Below are 14,212 nucleotides of genomic sequence, written 5' to 3'. Positions count from 1 at the left end.
CAGATCCACTTGAGATTACCAAAGTCAGGCTTAGGGCCAAAACAAAATTATACTCTGAGTATATTCTCAGTATAGAGCATGTAAAACTCTTATGCTTTCCAAATCTCCTAAAACTTTCCACCCTCTAAGAGGGTATTTTTGCTCATCGGTTATACTTGCGCAGAAGTGCCGATGGATGGAGAGTTTTTCAAACCAGGACAATAAAAACCTGTTACTGAAGTGGTAAGACTGCTCCCTCCTGCTCCTCTCCAGTCACATCTTCCCCTTTCTGGAGAGAGCAGTTCATTGCACTTTCAACTCCTACATTTTAATCATGTATCTCCCACATGGGTGGGTCCATGTTCTTACAGGATCTCACCCCTGGCATTAGTTTAAAACTTTTTTGTTGTTGTTTTTGAGAGAAAGAGAGAGGGAGAGTCAGTAGGGAATGAGAGGCAGAGGGAGAGAGAGAATCTTAAGCAGGCTTCACACCCAGCTTGGAGCCTGACATGGGGCTCAATCTCATGACCCTGAGATCATGACATGACTGAAATTAGTCGGATGCTGAACTGACTGAGCCATCCAGGAGCCCCAAGCCCTGGCATTAATTGACCAGAGCATGCCTAAGGGACATGTGACACAAACAGAACCAACCAGAGTTAGTCCCTGAGATTTATCATACAAAAAGAGAAAATAAAATGGCCCAATTGTGCTGACAGTACCCAAGAGGTATGAGCACAAGAGCTACCTGAATGCAAGCCTGCAATAAAATTTTAAAAAGCAAAACAAAACAACAACAACAACAACAAAAAAACAAGCCCAAATGCAAAGGAAAGCAGAGAGGGAAGGCAATGGGAGCCCTGGCAGCACCTGAATGGCTGGTCCCACTTGTTCCTAGAGCAAAGCTGCTTCCCTGTCCTTACAGTTTATCTGCTCAAATCCTTCTTCTGAAAACTCTTTGGTTGGTCCAATAAATTCTCCTCTATCCTTAAGATTGTCTGAAATGTTGCTACCACAATTAAGGGAACCATTGCACACATGGATGAAACAAAAGTAAAAGCAATAGAACTGTGTTTTACAATTATTAAACTTCAAATTCATATGTTGACAAAAGGAATCACCAGCTTATGCATCTCTGGAGCCATCTCGAATACAGTTGTCTGCTACCTCCTCTCAAGAGCTATACCATCCTGAGTAGGTGCGTGTCTCCCAATAGCATCTACACAAATGCTGTGCAAAAACCTATGCTGTTTTACCCCCTAGACTATGAACTCTTCAGTGGTGGACATAGTGTTTTCTTCATTCCATCAATAACAGTCATGGAGTACCCATTATCTATCAGGAAGATGCTCCACAAAGTAGAGACTCCTCGTGGAGCAGTCATTCTAACTGAGGAAGACAAATGAAAAAATAGGTAATTACAGTTTATCACAGGTGCTATGGGGAAAAAAAATAACTAGCTGAGGTGCTAAAAGAGCAACAGGAAAGGCCTGAGGAGCAGAGTTTTGATAACCAAGTGACTGTTGGGAATCCAGGAAGAGAAAGAGGTTGCCATGTCAAAGTCCGGAAGGAAGAATGTAGGGATCGAGGACAGTGACCCTGAGTTGAGCAGGATGTGTCTGGGACAGGCCAGCACACCACCTAATCTATAATGTGAAGGGATATGGGGTTGTGCAAGGCAACACTTTGGGTTGCAAGAGCCCGAGTTCAGGGAGCAGAGGTGAGCCAGGGCCCCTGCCCCGGGGTTTCCATGAGATGTCACCCTAAGACCTAGAGATGCTAACCACGAGGTTTAGGCAGGCAAGTGACATGAGTGACACAGCCTGATTTGTTTTGAAAATATCTGGGAGTACAGAGAATGGATAGAAGAGAGGAGAGGAGAGGAGAGGAGAGGAGAGGAGAGGAGAGGAGAGGAGAGGAGAGGAGAGGAGAGGAGAGGAGAGGAGAGGAGAGGAGAGGAAAGGAAAGGAAAGGAAAGGAAAGGAAAGGAAAGGAAAGGAAAGGAAGAAAAAAAGAAAAGAAAGCAAGCAAGCAAGCAAGCAGGCCCTGGGCAGCATTCCTGGCAGAGACAAGGGTGGCTCAGACTGGGCCTGCATGGGGCACCTAGCATGGAGTCATAGGGAAGGAGAGGCAGGCAAGGAATGAACAGGAGAAGGATGGAAAGAAAGAATACTTGGAAGGAGAGAAGAAAGGGGGAAGAAGGAAAAGTAAGTGTGAAGTGCTATCTTACTGATACGGACAGGTCCCCCCCCCGCCCCCCCCGCCCCCCCCCCCCCCCCCGCCTAGGCACAGTCACAACATGGTTTGCATTTTCAATCTCCCCTTCCACTCGATGTGCCACGCACAGTTTTCAGAGCCTCCACCATCACCACTTTTCCCTTCGTCATGATTGTCCAAGAAGTTGATGAACCACACCGTTTTGTAAGACTCTCCAACGGTCTGGAACATATGCTCTCATAAATAATTATGTATTGAATATCATCATGAGCATAACCTTTATTGTCCTTGGGATTTATGATGAAAATTCTTCCCAGTGGTCCCTTTGGGTCTACATGCTAGGAGTCGATTTTTTTTTTTTTTTTTCTCTGAGAAAGCTGAACATCAACTCCAACCAAACCCCTCCTCCATCCAAGCAAGGAAGACCAGTGGTAAAGAGTCTTCGAAAGGCTCATTCATTCCCTTCTCGAAGTCTCTTCTGGGCAATCTACCTGAGTGCAAGGACTCATTAGGTTGACCCTGAATCCCCCCTTTTCTGTTAAGGGAATTCTTTCTCATTCTAATCAGGAATTCCGGTTCAGGAAGGCAGGAGGGGAGAACAGCTAAATCCCCATCAAACAGTGAATTTTTCTGTTTTAAAAATTTTGTATCTGGAACAGTTAGACATGTATCAAGGAGCAAATCCCGATCTCCTGGTGACAGGGGAATGAATGGAAACAACAGAGCAAGAAGACAACAGAATATAAAGAAAAGACGGAAGACAGGTAGTTTCCAGCCAGCTCCCAGCTCCCACTGAGGACATTCCCCTGCATTTCACATTAACATTCTATTAACATTTCATGAGCACATCAATATTTAATGAGGATGTGATCTGCATACACCGAAGATAGAATTACTGCAGCCAATAAATGTTCCGGAAACATTTCCAAGGCACTGTTTATTAGCAGGCACTAAATTAAGGAGTAATTTAAGTAATCAATATGTAAATCAGCTCTGAGAAGCCCTTCTCTTTACTCTTTAATGTACCATCCGTCTTATCATATTTACCCACCTAAAGAAAAATAAACCCTCCTTCTTGAGCAGTGTCTTTTAGACAAGGCAGACACAAGTCTTTAAAGTTACCTGTGTGGATTTTAAGATCCACATTTCTGCAGAAATATTCAGAAAAGACTATGATTATGAACATTACTAATAAAGTATTACTAGAGTGAGAGATAATTCTTAAACTAGACAGTAGCTTTTTGTTTTAAATTTAATGCGCTGATCTATCTATATTCAATCCTAACATTCTGGTATTAACCATGTTCACAAGAGACATTCTGAAAAGTTCCATTTGAAAATATACCAAGGCATATTTTCCATCTTCATTCTTTCCTCACTCTTTAATTTTAAGACTAAACATACTGGAACAGAAACCATGATGGATGGAGCACAAAAGCCTGCTATTATCACTCATCCTAGAATGTGCCATACCCCAAAAGAAGTTGTTATTGTCTACATGTCTTGTAAAAATAAAACACCAGATACTTGTGCCATATTAAGCACAAACTGTATTTTAAATACTTTCTGGTTTGCAGGGTATATTTACATAACTTCTATCAATTGATCCCCCAGCAAGTCCATAAGATTGATAAGGAAGGTATTACTATTATTCTCTTTAAGTTCTTGGCACAAGAGGAAGAGTTGACTTGCTTAGATCACAGAGCAAGCCTAGGTCAGTCATAGAGTTTCATTGTGAAGTCTTCCATTTCCAAATCTCTACCTGTGAAGATGGCCTCCACATACATGCTGTCATAAACCCCAATGGATTTCATGACTAAAGAGGTTAAGGAACTTTGATCAATTTCTTCTATCTCACTGAAGTGGGTCTATAAATCCCTGCTCCTCCTAGACAAAAATACAAGGTTCTCTGTCATCTCATTCATCCCCTGAAGATCAGCAACAATTACTCAAGGTGAGTGACCCAGTGCTGCATGGAGTAGCTCACAGACTTTACGTCTCTAAATTTTTAAGTACCCATCTTGAGAGCTCTGCATTTTCTCTTCTCCACTGGTTCAGATCATGAACCTATTTGGCTTGAGCGTTTAAGTGCTAAATAGAAGGCTGGCCACACTCTAGCACTCGCCCCTTCTCTGGCTCCTGGGGCCACCCTTGGCCTCAGCATCACATTGCTGACTTACTCAGCTGGTTACCCCTGACCCATTTGCCTCCACTTTCTTTAGAGTTCTCTTCTAGGGTGAGCTCAATACATTCTGTTTTCCCCACAGCCAAACCTGGAGTGAGAGCCTTAAGGGTTCCTTCCACTACCTCTCTCACCCATGAAGCCTTCTTTCATATGCTGCTGTGACTCTCAGAGTCAGATGAAGCACAGTGGGCTCTTCACAGGCCACCCAAGACAATGTGTGAACATGGACTGCGTTCTCTCCAAAGAGAAGGGATTGTCCATCTTGCTCCGATTCTAATTCAAGGCTGCTAGGAAAACCATCAAACGTACAGAGTCTGAGCAAAACTAGTTTAACTTGTACAAGGCATTCCATCTCTGTGAGACATACAGAAGTTACAGAAAGCTCACTTCCCAGGACTGTGGTGCAATCACAAAACAAAGGCCAAGTGCCCAAAACAGGTCTGATCTACTCGTGGTTTACTATCTCTTTACTGCCCTTCCTCTTCTTATTCCTGTGTGACCCCTCAGCTGCCATCCACATGATGCTCTTACCAGCAACTAAAACAAAATCATGACTGCAGTGAGGCTGGCTCTCTCGGGGACACATGAACATAAGCCAGAGGTTCTCACATCATTGTAGCAGGAGAACCATATAACCATATAACCACTTGCTTACACCAAAATGCAGATAGGAAGCCCCATGGACTCAGAATCAAGCAGGAGTCTTCCACAGGAGGATGTGGTGGTACAAGTGCAAGAATGAGCAAGGACCCTGAAGAATAAGTCACAGTCTGATGATTTTGGCAACAAGTCTCAATGCTAAACCATTATGGCCACGCCAGGACACATATCCTCAGGGTCTTGTCAACCTCACAGGCTCTGTTAAAATCTGTCTCCTGACCCACCAGAGGAAGTGCCAATCTTCTCCTATGTTAAACCAACAACTAAAACAAAAAAACCTCATTTGTATCCATGAAGTTCCCTCTGCAACATAGAAGTAACTCACATTAGTAACAGGATCATAAACACCCCAGAATGGCCCATTAGCCCTTAGATCCCATCACCAAGACCCAGACCTCTTCTGAGGTCAGAATGTAAGCCCAGCTTCAGGTCCTCTCACAGCAACTTGGGAGCCAGGAGGGAACACTTCTCCTGCGTTTCCCCTTGGTACTGATATGGTACCAAGTGCTAATGGTGATTGGTCCCAGGAAGCCAGAGAGAAGCATTAGAAAGTACACTGAGCGGCCTCAAGGGGGCTGCACAAGAGCTTAATTGTGATCATGAATTTTGAGCAAGTCCATAAAATCAAACAAACATGCTGAACCCTAATAAGATGATTTCAAATGGGCAGAGAACAAAGAACATTACAATTATAGAAAGCATGCCAAGCAGGAAAACAAACCAGAACAAGTCAGAATCCCAGCTGCTCAGCCACCTGATCCACCACCCCCATTCTACAGATAAGGGAAGTGAGGCCCCAGAGTAAACGTACCTAAAAGAGAAAGCTTTAAAGGTGCAGACAAGAGGGCAGAGAAAGACAAGCAGCAGCTAATATTTACTGAGAACATTTATTTCCCAGGCCTCGTTCTAAGCACTTTCACTGATGGTCTCACTGAAGGGATACATTCTATTACATTACAGAAATACTTGCACCATCCCACTTCACAAATGGAGAAACTGAGGCAAAGAGATGTTGTCTCATTTGCCCAATATCACATAGTACGGAAACAGGCCCCACACAGGAACTTAGGTGGCCCCACAGCAGAGCACATGTTCCTACTTACCGATTCCTATCAAAACATACTACACATGCTCCTACTGAAAAAGCGGAGGATGAAACAGTAGCAAAGTTTGGCTCGGGGAAGTCCCTACCATGGGACTCATCCCTAACAGATGCGTAGACACCTCTATGGCTCTGAACAGAAAGGATTTTCCTTGATCTACTTCTAACAGGCTTGGTGACTTTCTGCACGTTCCTTAACCTTAGTTTTCCCCTACAAAAATGGGGACAGGAACACCTATCCACAAGGGTTGTACAGATTACTGAGAAAAAGTGGAAGGTGAAGATCTCCTTAGTGCCTAAGACTTCTAAAACACTCAGTGGTAGAGGTGATTGATCTCCTATTGCTATCAATAATTACATGAGCTCTTGTTCCAGGGTATTAGTCTTCGCTTTACTGAAATATTCTTATAATTCTAGGGCAAAGCTGTTAAAAAAAACACACACACGTAACAGAAAACAAAACTGCTATAGTGATTATTAATCTTGCTTTTTGGCAAAGGAAGGGCTCGGGTGGGATAAATATTATTTCTCACTTAGATAGGGTTCATAAGGTTCTTTCAGCATCTCTTTGGAACAGTGGTTCTCAAACTTGAGTAGGCATCTGAATCATCCGAGGGATTGCCAGAGACACAGACCGGGGGGCTGCTCCCACAGAGTCTGATTTGGCAGGCCTGGGGTAGAAATGAACAAAATACGCAAGCAGGCAAACTAAACCATAGATACCCCTGAGAGGCTGAAGGGATTGAGGGAAGGCATGTTACAAAGAATTTTAGAGACCATTTCAAACATATGTTTAGCAGTATACTCAAAAAAAAAAAAAAAAAAGCACCTTGCAATTACACATACAGAAGTTCGGTGGAGGAAGAAATAAATCGGATAATAAAACTGCCCATGGTATGTCCAGGGCTAAAGGACAGGCCTCAAAGCCTTTGGACAAGGCCAATGACACCAAGCGGCTGCAATGGAAAGACTGAGTTAAGAGTGTGGCTCTGGGAACACCCAGCGCAGAGTATGCAAAGACTTCAAGAGCTGTTGCCAAGGGCAAAAGAACAATGCATCCCAGGAAAAGAAGAGAAAGAATGTATAAGAGGTCCGATTAGTGAAGAAAACAAAGTAGAAAGCGTACACGGCGAACTGAGATAAATAACAATCTGGACAAATGAGAAGAATGGTATAAAACCCAGCTAATGAGGTGAAATCCTTCCAGAATGAAATTAGGCAATTGCACATACAGAGGCATAATAAAAGCCATAAATATAAAATGGCAAGGAATTGACTGGGTAATGGTGTAGTAATTAAAGCCTGGAGGTTCATAATAGACCTCAAATTGAACATTAATCAACCAAAAAGAAGCGCTGCCTGCACTTTGATGTAGTGCAACCAACGCAGGATGTGTGGAGCACACCAAGCAATCAGAGCCAAGCTCTGCTGAGAAGTCCTCCCTGGGGGTATGGAGTTGGGCAACACCAAGAGGGAAAGATTACGTAAGAGCAGGGATGATGTGAGTCTATAACTGCATAGTGACTCTGTTGTCACTGAGGGAAGCTGAGACATGGGCTCTGTTGACTCTTCAAAGGTCAGAGGCCAGATGGAGTGACTCCCCTGCTGATGCCTACATCACAGAAACAGCTACAAGACCTCCTCTCAGGCCAGGACATGTCCTCCTGGGCCCAAGGATGGTGCAGGCGTGGCCAGCACCTGCAGGCATCACTACATGCTTAGAGAGGTAACATCTTGTTTATTTAAAGCCATGGTTTTCTAACATGAGCTTGTGCTAGAATCATCTGGAAGCTTATTAAAACCACAGATTGTTGGGCTCCGACCCCAGAGTTATAATTCAGTTGTTCTGCAGTAGACCCAAGAATCTGCATTTCCAACAAGTTCCCAGAGACTGTGGATGCTGCTAGTTTGGGACCACACTTTACCAGTCACTAATTTAAAGTTATGCCACGTCTATATTCTCATTTTCCATCATTATCAAACAAACCTCTTGCTTTTAAAGACATGAAAAGCAGAAATAAATAAATCTGACGGTTCTGATATTTTTCTGTGACTAATGAAAAATATCATTAATGAGTTCAAATCCATAGAGGATGCGGATTTGGTAGTTGCCAGGGGCTGGGGAGAGAAATGGGGCGCGATTGCTTAATGGAGATGGGGTTTCCTTTGGGGATGACGATAATTAACGTCTTGCAACCATATAGAGGGTAGCATTTGCACAACATGTGAGTGTACTAAATGTCACTGAATAATTCACTTTGAAATGGTTTATGTTACGTGAATTTCACCTCAATTTAAGAAAGCGTGAATACAGATGGACTGATGATCATGTGCAAACTCTCAAGTGTTTAACTCATTTGGTCCCCACAAGCCATCAAGCAGGCTTGATGTTACAGATGAGGAAACCATGCCTTGCAGCTTGAGAACTGCATCTGCTGTCTATCCGTTAAATGGGATGCGCTGGCATCGTGAGTCTACAGGCAAGATTCAAAACTTCTGTGCAGGGGATCCCTGGGTGGCGCTGCGGTTTAGCGCCTGCCTTTGGCCCAGGGCGCGATCCTGGAGACCAGGGGTCGAATCCCACATCGGGCTCCCAGTGCATGGAGCCTGCTTTTCCCTCTGCCTATGTCTCTGCCTCTCTCTCTCTCTCTCTCTCTCACTGTGTGCCTATCATAAAAAACAAAACAAAACAAAAAAACAAAAAACTTCTGTGCAATGGTTTGAACTGCTTCTTGGGTGGCACAAAATATTTCTATCTCCAAGCTGGGGTGGAGGGCTGACCAGACAGAGGCACCAGAGGTTCAGAAATGGCCCAGGATAATAGTCCTACAGGACACCCAAGGACAACTACATGCAGTCTGAGAGAAGAGTAAAGCATGAGGTCCTTACAAAGCCCTCAGTATCCACTGATGAGGAAGGGCTCCACTGCATACTGCTTAAAGGCAAATCACACACGCTTCCTTGCATTTATTTGTGAAAACTCACATCTGTATTATTATATTGATTAATTATATTAATATATAATTATATTAAATATACAAATATAACAGCATTCATTATATTAATTATAATAGTTCTATATTATCATATTAACATGAAACATATTTAATATCCTGTATTAATTATATTATATACATATATAATGTCTACTATATTATATATGATTGTATATTAATATGTATTTATTATATTATCATTATATTATATATGTATTTTAAAGATTTTATTTATTTATTCATGAGAGACACACAGAGAGAGGTAGAGACAGGCAGAGGGAGAAGCAGGCTCCCTAAGGAGAGCCTGATGTGGGACTTGATCCCAGGAGCCTGGGAAAATCTCAGGAAATGCTGATGCTGCTGGTCAGAGAACCACATTTTGAAAAGCAAGGTACTGTACTTCCCAAATCTGTCATATGAATTCTAGCCCCCACCCTTTGATTCATTCACTCATTCATTCATTCACTCAACAATTATTTCTTTTTTTTTTTCCAACAAGTATTTCTTTAAGCATTCATTGTTAAGGACTTGCTAGTTGCTAAAAATACATATATGAACCAAATACCATCTTTAAGGGCTTGTAATCTATTTGGAAGATGCAAGGGGATGAGATTTGGAGGGTGGACAGGCTTTCACTTGCTATGTCTCTCTTTTATCTACTTTTATCTACTTCTGTTTGCATTTTTTACAAGGAAGTGTTACTTTGCAGGAGGAAGGTTCGCGTGACATGCAATGGGCAAGCAGAGTCAACTGTACAGAGAGGGTGAGCCTTGAAGGGGAAGAAACTGATTCCAGACTCTCTCCTGAGGCATCTTAACATTCCAGACCAGAGGTGAGCTATGGAATGTAATAAAGATTAATTGCAACTGGGAATTGGATGCTGAATGAAGCCAAAGAAGCCCCTCTGCATCTTGGGCAGTATTAGCAATAAATCACAGGATCACGGGGCAAAATTTCGACTCACTCAACATTACATTACTGAATACAAATGCCTTCCATCTCCTTCAATGGAATGCAAAGACACCGAGATGCTGGCATTGTCTGACAGTCACTGCTGGATGAAAAATTAGGCTTGACATTTCTCAAGCCTGATTTCGTACTGAAAAATTGTCACTACTGCCTTAACAGTTATTGCAGTCTTAAAGCTAAGTTACGCTCCACATATATTGTCTGAAACATATTTGGACATAACTCGCTTTACTAAACAAACACATTCCAGGAGAGCTAGTGATAAAATGAATCCCTGTAAGTCAGATCACACCTCATTTTCCCACTTAGCTCACAGATTTATAAATTCGCTCTGGCTTGGGAGAATGGACTTGTGGGGATGGAAAGGCGAGGAGAATTATTTATTTCCTATCACCTTCTTCTAGACAATAATTAATCAGCCTTTTTTGTTTGGAAATGTTGATTTTCTGATTACACACATATTAAATTAGCTACAATGGGAAAATTATTCTTTGAAACCTAATTAAGAAATTAGGCCATACACTGTTTTACTTGAATTAATGTGAAAAGGAAATCTTTCTTCTATTAAATCCAGATTTTTATTTATTTATTTTTTTAAATCCAGATTTTTAAATGGAATTCACCTTGTCTCGTCTCATTCTATATAAGCATCCCAAACCTTGGCTACTTCTGTGAAAGGAGAGCTCTCTTCTGTGGGGCAGCCCTCTTACAGGCGTGGGTCCCCATGTGGTTTCCTTCTCTGCAGACTGCTTCCCCTGATACTGCTCCCCCCTCTCATTTCCCTCCCACATTTATCTAAATTTCTCTTCTCCTTTGGACCCAACTCAATGTTACTTTCTTCATAAAACCTTATGCAATTCCTTCCTAAAGCCCCATAACCCTTTGTCTTTCTCGCAGCAGTTCTCACTTTCTGCCCCAAATTGTGGCAAAGTATGTGTGCCTTATTTTCCCTAGTGGGTAGAACCACATCTCAATCACCTGTGAATCCCTCACAGTGTAGTAAAGTCACATATACACTAGGCACTTGTTAATGAGACAGTGACTAAAACAAGGGAATGGACAGTACAGGACACAACTCTGGCCTCCAGTTGGGCTGGCAGTCCCCACCAAGGGTCCACCAGACATTTCCATCCCTTACAGCAAGCATCAACTTGCCTGGTTTTAACATGAATACTTTCATAATTTTCTTCTGTACGTTCACATGCATCTTCAGGGAGTTACAATCACCTTCTTCTGCCTGCCATCCGTCTTCCCCATTCTATTTCCCTGTGGACTCTATCAACAGTCATGATTTCCATGATGCTCCCAGCAACCTCCAATCTCACCCTTTCCATCGCCCAGGACCCAAAAGCTTCCCCACAGCTGGAGCACTTGGCCACACAAGGAATCCAAACTGTGGAGGAAAACTCATTTTGGAATCTTCTGCAAGGGCCTGAGGGGTCCCCCCTCCCCAGGGAGAGGGGGCCACAGTGAAGGAGCAACCCAGTGCAAATTCTCACTGGGCCAAAGCCCATATTTCAAAGTCCTGTTTAGGGAAACTACACTCACCTTCTTTGTGCATTGTGAAAACAAACATTTACAGAGCTGTTGGAATGTGTGAAAAATGTCCTTAGTTGTGTTTATGGAAAACACTTGGCAAGTATTTGCTATAAATGCTTCCTGTAAATACTGTGAGTGAGAACCAGCAGGAAAAAAAATGTATGAGATGACAGGGAGCCAGCTTCCATAGCAAAAGACGTCTCTGCACACACCCTGCATGGTGTGCTGGCTCCACTCTTCACTCTCCCATTACAAGGGGATCCTGCGTGGGGGGTTAGAGGCAGAGGAGAGGCAACCCACAAAGGGAGCTTCAGGGCTGGCATCCCATGTGAAGTCCTGAAGGGGAGACCTACTCATGTTTCCTAGGTGATAATGCCCCTGGTAGGCCTTCCATCTCTTTGTTGCATTTTGGGCACCAGTTCTGATTACAACTCCCCTGTTCCAGCTGTAAACAGGCCCTCGATGTGAGCCCCATTTCCCTTTCCTGATGACTGGCGTCTCCATTAATTCTACGTTTGCAGGTACAACATGAGAAATAGAAAACAAGGCATTCAAAAGTATTCCTTTATAGCAAGATTAACACGGAGATTTCTCCTACCTATAATTGACATAGATCTCTGAAGATATGGATAGAGAAGTTCAGAGAGTAAAGCAAGCCAAAGCAATGCTTGAGGTTTTCCCAGGAAGCAACCTTGACCAGCCCCAAACTGTCCTCTAAAATGAACCCAGTCCCTCTTATGCCACATGAGGTGCCCACTGGGCACCACAGAGAGGCTGGTTATTCTTGCTCCCAACCAGCCAATGTAGTAAAGACTTTAAGTGTTTAAATATCAGAGAGATCAACTATCTTACAGTTGTTATATCAAAAAAGACTCTAGGGATCCCTGGGTGGCGCAGCGGTTTGGCGCCTGCCTTTGGCCCAGGGCGCGATCCTGGAGACCCGGGATTGAATCCCACATCTGGCTCCCGGTGCATGGAGCCTGCTTCTCCCTCTGCCTATGTCTCTGCCTCTCTCTCTCTCTCTCTCTCTCTCTCTGTGACTATCATAAATAAATAAAAATTTAAAAAAAAAAGACTCTACTTCTTCGTTTTAGAATATTTTCTTAAAAAAAAAAAAAAAAGACACAAACCCTGATGTATGCAAGGCTGTCAAGGCAAAGAGGCACAGTGGCTTGGCATTTGCACCCTCACTCACATTCTTGCATCCAGACTCCTCCCTTGACCCCAAAGGGCTCTCCTTCACACATTACCCAAGCCTAATGATAAACATTCTTGTGGAGCATTTTTTAAATGTTTATTTACAAAATCATTTACTTTAAGTGCATTTCTAGAAATGGGAGTGTTCGGTCAAAAGATCTCAATATTTTTGCCACTTAAAATATATTGATAAATCATCATCCAAGAAGCTTGTGCCATTTCACACTCCATTTAAATGGGGGAGAGTTCCATTAAAATCATGTCACCACCCAAATCTGCACCTGACAACACCAAATGCTGGTTAGGATGTGGAGCAAGAGGAACTCTCATTCTTTGCTGATAGGAATGCAAAATGGTATGGTCACTTTGGAAGACCATTAGGTGGTTTCTTATAAAAGAAATATACTCTGACCATACTAATCCAGCAGCAGCACTTCTTAGTATTTACTCAAAGAGCTTATGTGCATATATAAACCTGCACACAGATGTTTATGGAGCTTCATTCATGATTGCCAAGACTTGGAAGCAACTAAGATGTCTTTCAGTAGGTGAATGGATAAATAAACTGGTATAATCTAGATAATGGAATATTATTCAGCACTAAAAAGAAATGAGCTGGGGATCCCTGGGTGGCTCAGCAGTTTAGCGCCTGCCTTCAGCCCAGGGCGTGATCCTGGAGTCCCAGGATCAAGTCCCATGTCAGGCTTCCTACATGGAGTCTGCTTCTCCCTCTGCCTGTGTCTCTGCCTCTCTCTCTCTCTCTCCCCCTGTGTATCTCTCATTAATAAATAAATAAAATCTTTTACAAAATAAAAATAAAAGTAAATGAACTACTGAGCTATGAAAACAGATGGAAGAAACTTAAGTGCATATTAGTAAGCGAATGAAGCATATCTGTAAAGGCTGCATTCTATATGATTCCAATTATATGACCTTCTAGAAAAGGAAAGGTTTGGAAACAGTAAAAAAGATCTGTGGCTGCCATGGGTTGGGCATGGTGATGAGGGATGAATGGGCAGAGCACAGGGAATTTCTAGGGCAGTGAAAATACTCTGTATATCACCATAATGATAGATACAGGTCACTACACATTTGCCCAAACCCATAGATGTACAAGACCAACAGTGAACTGTAATGTAAACTAAAAACTTTGAGTGATTGAGATGTGTCAATGTAGGTTCACTGATTTGTAACAAATGTCCCTTCTGATGGGTGATGCTGATAGCAGAAGAGGTCATGCATGTGTAGAAGCAGGGGTGAGTCAGTAGGAGAGAGAGAGAGTGCCCCTCATTCAACTACATCACTTACTGGCAAGAGGAACTGGGCATGCCAACCACCCACTGAAAAGATCAGGACACTGAGGTTAAT

General features: G+C 42.8%; 1 protein-coding gene across 6 annotated transcripts in view; it reads right to left on the bottom strand.

The window, feature by feature from the left end:
• The window catches only part of ELMO1 (engulfment and cell motility 1), a 526,171-nt gene that overhangs the window by 235,834 nt on the left and 276,125 nt on the right, over nt 1-14,212 (bottom strand). The window lies entirely within an intron of this gene.

This window comes from Canis lupus, chromosome 18 (genome assembly GCF_048164855.1).
Source record: "Canis lupus baileyi chromosome 18, mCanLup2.hap1, whole genome shotgun sequence".
Classification (NCBI taxonomy): Eukaryota; Metazoa; Chordata; class Mammalia; order Carnivora; family Canidae; genus Canis; species Canis lupus.
Note: the sequence above shows the minus strand (reverse complement) of the source record. Positions and strands in the feature narration are given on the sequence as shown.